General features: G+C 37.2%; 1 protein-coding gene across 1 annotated transcript in view; it reads right to left on the bottom strand.

Annotated features, from left to right (window-relative positions):
- The window catches only part of GPR65 (G protein-coupled receptor 65), an 8,576-nt gene extending 4,827 nt beyond the window's left edge, over positions 1-3,749 (bottom strand). The window contains exon 1 of the mRNA XM_007471610.1: positions 3,669-3,749. The gene's annotated coding sequence lies outside the window, so the exon portion shown is untranslated. The remainder of the gene's footprint in view (positions 1-3,668) is intronic.
- Between the last annotated feature and the right edge of the window lie 2,251 nt (positions 3,750-6,000).

Raw genomic sequence — 6,000 nt, 5'->3', positions numbered from 1 at the left:
GGGGTGGGGTGGGGAAGATCTCCCAGTTTTTTGAGTCAGGAGGCTGAATTTTGAAGGGTCTATTGTTTAGATCAGGAATCATCTGTGAATTGGTTTAAAGCCGAAATTAATTATCTTTCACCACTCACAATGTGGTAATGAAAAAAATGTAAATAAGACCAACTGGAAGTGGGAAAACCATCATGCATTCCCGTTCTTCTCAACAAAGCCCACCTACATTGTTGCAAACAACCATGTAGAATGTCATATTAAATATTTAGTTGTTATAAAAAACAGAGAAAGAGGGCTTCCCTGGTGGTGCAGTGGTTGAGAGTACGCTTGCCGATGCAGCGGACACTGGTTCGTGCCCCGGTCCGGGGGGATCCCACATGCTGCGGAGCGGCTGGGCCCGTGAGCCATGGCCGCTGAGCCTGCGCGATCGGAGCCTGTGCTCCGCCAGGGGAGGGGGCCACAGTGGTGAGAGGCCTGCGTACCGCAAAAAAAAAAAACAAAAAAAAACCGAGAAAGAGGAATCAGGTGGCTGTTAGCTTTGGCGGGGTGGGGGGGTGGGTGGATGGGTGAATAATGACAGGAAGAGGGCACCAGCAGGACTTCTGAGAATTGGGTAATGTTTTGTTTCTTGATATGAGTGTTGATTCCATGAACAAGTTCAGTTTGTAAAAATGAATCATGCAGTACACTTAGGATATGTTCCTTTTTGCTGCATGCAGGTTATATTGCAATTAAGGTTAAAAAGTGAAATCAAAAGGCTATGTGAGATGAGATGTAAAGAATCTTGACAACTAACCTCTGAATAACCTGCAGATAGAGCATATATGTCTTCCTAAGAAATGATATGATTTCACTTCTTTCCTCATATATAAAAAGTAATTTATAGAAACACAACAAAACAAACAATAAACAACTTAAATAATCTGAAAATAAATTCACCCATAATAAAAGTTTACCATATGAAAGAATAAGTATTCTAGGCACGTGGGAGAAGTAAATACAGATCATGCCTTGAGGAAAGCTCCCTCAACCCAGGCTTTAAAGAATTCTCACAGATCTCGTTCTAACAAATATGAGCTGATTAAAACACCCCAACCCCAAACACACTCGATTTTAAAAATAGATGGATAAAAAGAACAAATATCCTGCTACCACACTAGAAGAAAACACACACACTTACACACATACAGAAATTAGCTTCTATGCGTGAGATTCAGCAAAAGCAAGAAAGAAGAGTACTAGATCCACAAAAGCTTTAGAGATAAAATTAATATAACACAAAACAAGTATGTTTAATACATTTAAAGAAATAAAAGAAGGAATCTGAACACATGAGTAAGGCTCAAGAGACTATAAAAGATGGCTAGGCATATTTTTTAAAAGATTGAAATAGACCTTTCAGAAATAAAAAGTACAGTAATATAAAATTAAAAATTAACACAGGGACTAACCAGCTGCCTAGCTCCAGCTGAAGAGAAAATTAGTATATTGTAAGACAGAGCTAAAGAAATAACACAAAATTATCAGAATGCTAAAGAGACAGGAAAATACCACAGAGACATGGAGGATAAAGTGAAAAGGTCAGCATATGTATAATTAAAGTTCACAAGGACAGAAGAGAGAGAGTAGGGGAGAGGCAATATTAGAAAAGATGCTGACTGAGAGACGTCTGAAAGTGATGAAAGACATGGCATTCTCAGATTTATGAAGCTCAGCAAACCCCAAATAAGATTAGAAACAAACAGAGATGGAAATCTACACTTAGCCAACATTGGAATCAAGCTGCAGATCACCAAAGACTAAGAAAAAAAAAGAGCCAGAGAGAAAAAATGGACTACCTACAAAGGATGAAATTTCGACCGACAAAGACATTTTCAACAACAATGATAACATAAACCAGAAGACAGTGGATTGATATTTCCAAATTGTTATGAAAATATATGTCATCCTATAATTGAATACCCAACAGAACTAAATTTCAAAGTGAGAGCACAAATAAGGATATTTTAAGATAAACTGCCACTGAGAACATTGACCCCCAAAATCCTCATTAAAGAGACTTCTGAAGAACATAAGCAAAGAAGGAAAATGACACTCGAAAAATGTCTGAGATGCACAAAATTTAATAAGCTACAGAGGATGGAACTCTGATGGTTACGCAACATCATGTCTATCACTAGGCTCATGCGTCTGGGGAAGAACACTTAAACCATGAAAATATTCTTCCTTAGAAGAAGGCCTGGGAGAGCTGGGTGATGAGCAGGAAGGTGCCCCTTCCTGCTTTGTCCATGTCACTCAACAAATACTCATCTTAAAAAAAAAAAGATAAGAAGGGTCAAATGGAAAAATAGTTTTGAGAGGACTTACAGAATTCTCAGTGGAATAACTTTCTTTCTCTGTAGAAATATTTCCTGCCTTAACTAAAACAACCATAAGACTGAATGGTTTAATGAAGCAGATACTGGGTGTCTTCTGGGTTGGGCAACAGAGGCAGTGTTTCTGGAGCCTTGTGGTTACATGTGTGAGGGCTCAGGAGACTCAAAGGTTCTCAGCAGCTCTTGGGGGATTTGTGACCATGTGTGTTCCTTCACCTCTCTAAGTTTCAATTTTCATAGGTGTAAGATAGCAACCATTTCACAGAATTCTTGTGAGGATTAAATGAGATAATACATGAAACTCAGTGCTGAGCACATGGTAAGCCTTCATGACATGTTAACTGATATTGTTCTAATGACGACACTGGTAGCCTGTGTTGTCCCCTACATTTCCTGAAAGCAGATCATCTTTGGCCACCTATCCAGAGCATAGCAGAGAAACCAGAGGCACTCAGAATATAATTTATATAATAACATTTCACATATGATACCAAACGCTGCAGAGGAGAGCTGTTAAATTAATTTGTGTGAATCTGAGATTTTAACAGAATACATAATTCTTGTTATTCATACAGCTTTTCAGATATTATTTTGATTGCTTTAATCATATTTTGAGAAAACTGTTTTTAGATCCAGTGCTGAGAAATTTGGATAAGTTTTTAATTCTGATTTTAATTTTCACCTGATGCCCAAAGAAGATAATCCACAGCTCCTAAAACAGTACCAACCATTGATGACAATGATCAGAAGATAAAATGTTATAGGAAACATTTGCCTTCATTTATCAGTTGAATAGCTACTTATTAACACTCTACTGTGTGTCAATGTGATAGTCATCTATTAAGAATTATTAATTAATTAATACATACTAGAAATATTAATACTGGAAATATTATTTTCAAATTTCACATAGTTTCTGATGGTATAAAAACATATCACTAGACCTTTATACTGCTGAGGAAGTGGTGCTAGATAGCTCTACAGCCAGGAGTTGGTACATTTCTTCCCTAACCATTTAATTTTCATTTTGCCAATATACTGTTTCCTGTAGAGGAAATGGAGCATAAATATTCCTCTTTTATATTTTGATAGTGTTACCTATTTCTAAATGTAAATTTTGACATCCTTTACTATTGCTCAAAGTAGAGAAGCCATGTGTCATCCTCATTTCTCCTCGTCTGATACTACTTTGCATGACCACATTTATACAGCCCAAACTAGAAAAAATGTTGCAAATATTACTGACAATCATTCAAAAGTATGTTATCTACTTAAAGTCTCATTTTTTAATCTTACACTTACCCATGTTTCTTGGGATGATGATTTTGTTGACCGAGGAGCCAGATAAATCTGCTTGCACCCAGAAGAGAAACCAATATTATTGAGGGGACAGGAAATTGCACTCATATTTCATCACAAACCAATGAGGAAGCAGCATATTAGTGAGAAGGATGTACATTATCCTAGTTTGCACAACAGAAGTCTCCTAAGTCTTTTAAAAGATGTTTTATGTATTATTTACTGTAGTATAATTTTTATTACTCACTTTTCTCTTTGCATCTTAATTACAATTGTATACTGATACTATATGTGCTTTATTTGATAGAATATGTACTAGAATCTCAGTCATTCATTCACTCCCTCCCTCACTCATTTATCTGTCAACACATATATCTATCCTCCTCTCCTAAGAGACCACTGTGCTGGCAGATATATAGGACCTGGCCCTAACCCATAAGGAGCTTATCACTTAGTGAAGGAGAAAGCGCTAATAACCACAATGGTAAAAATGGATAAATACTCCAAGAGAGGTACAAAAAGATAGGATGAATCGCTGGATGTGTAGAATAGGAGAGGATGTTGTAGATGGAATCAGGGTGATCAAGATCCTGGGAGAAAAACCACAGAGAGAGAATGCGGTTGTGTGTATAAAGAGCATGTTCATTGCTTAATGGCATGATGGTGGGGTCAAGGTAGCCAACTAGGTAAAGTTTTTTATTGTTGTTTTTGTTTTTTTCAAAGGGATTATATATTAGCTATACAGTATTTTATCGTAGAACCATTTTCTCCTTTGATTTTCCTCTTGGAAGAGAAGATTCCATCAGAAATTGCTAAACCATGCTAAAGCCACTTGAACTAACTGGCTTAGGCAAATCAATAATTTTATGAGACTTGAAACTTTATTTGAGAAAGACATGGGATGTTATAATGAAAATTCACTTAGTATAGTAACACCTTGGCAGTTGTTGCCAAATCTGTAAGTGATTTTTTTTTTTTTTTTTCGGTACGCGGGCCTCTCACTGTTGTGACCTCTCCCGTTGCGGAGCACAGACTCCAGACGCGCAGGCTCAGCGGCCATGGCTCATGGGCCCGGCCGCTCCGCAGCATGTGGGATCTTCCCGGACTGGAGCACGAACCCGCGTCCCCTGCATAGGCAGGCGGACTCTCAACCACTGCGCCACCAGGGAAGCCCTGTAAGTGATCTAATGTGAAGTGAAATTAGCTCCTGGAACTTCTGAGATATAAAAAAGCCAGAGACTTCACTTTTGAACATTGCCTTAATAAACTTTTATGACACATGAAGAGGAAATTTTTACTTTATAAGGACAGAATTAATTTGGGATGGAAAAATTTAGCTTCATTTTAAAAACTGTAATCATGACAATTTGAGCCTGCCTTTGGAAAAGGACGTTAGAAGTTCCTGTTGGTAGGGTTTTTAAAATTTCTCCCCAGAACTGGAAAAGATGATCTTGTGATATAACCAAGATTTTTAACCTTGAGGTTATTCAGGATGTAACAAGAGTGTAATGGGTTTCCTATACTTCCTTTGTAGGTCTTTTATTGAAAATAATAAAAGCAATCATTTAGGTTTATAAAGTACATTTGCAAAGTAATTTAGCGTATAGGAACTTAAAAATTCAGAATACTTTCTATTTTTACTGAAATAATAAAAAATTTAAGTACAATGTAGAAAATTAATAGTAAGACAAGCCTTTAAAAAAAAATGAAAGCAATGATTTCAGTTTACTTGTTACTCTAATCCAAAATTCTCATTTTTGTTTGGTTTTGCACATCTGCTTATCTGTGGCTTCTATACATGGGTATCTCTTGACACTCACAATTTCTTATTTTACCTAAATAGACTATACTTCTGCTTTTAGGGAAATGGCATCTTAATATCCACATCAGATTTTTTATGTATTTTGCTCTTCAAAAGAAAAAAGGGATGTTGTTAAAAAACACAGGAAACGCAAACTTTCACTTCTGATTAATTAGGAGAAAAACTGTGGCTGCCCTATGCTGAAACTTTCTCAGTTCCACATAATAGGACATTTAAGAACCTGTAATCACTCTGCTTCTTATTTAGTCCAGAATATTTGACAATACTGTATTTTCAACTACAGAGCTAGCTGATGAAGAGATGGAAATTCCAGAGCTGTTGAGTCTCTGACATTTAAACAACTCCAAGGTGAGAAAAAGCCAATTAGCAGCATTCAGAATACTACCTTGAGGGGTTTGGTGTTCCTGGCATGTCGGTATCTGGTTTCCTGAGGCCACAGAATGGACACCCGACACGGGCCCGTGCAGGGCACTTGGGCTGCCCATGGGGAAAAGGGGAAGCGAATGTGGTCTT

This window comes from Lipotes vexillifer, unplaced genomic scaffold (genome assembly GCF_000442215.2).
Source record: "Lipotes vexillifer unplaced genomic scaffold, Lipotes_vexillifer_v1.1 scaffold950, whole genome shotgun sequence".
NCBI classification, from domain to species: Eukaryota; Metazoa; Chordata; class Mammalia; order Artiodactyla; family Lipotidae; genus Lipotes; species Lipotes vexillifer.
The sequence above is the reverse complement of the archived record's forward strand: the minus strand, read 5'-3'. Positions and strand labels throughout refer to the sequence as shown.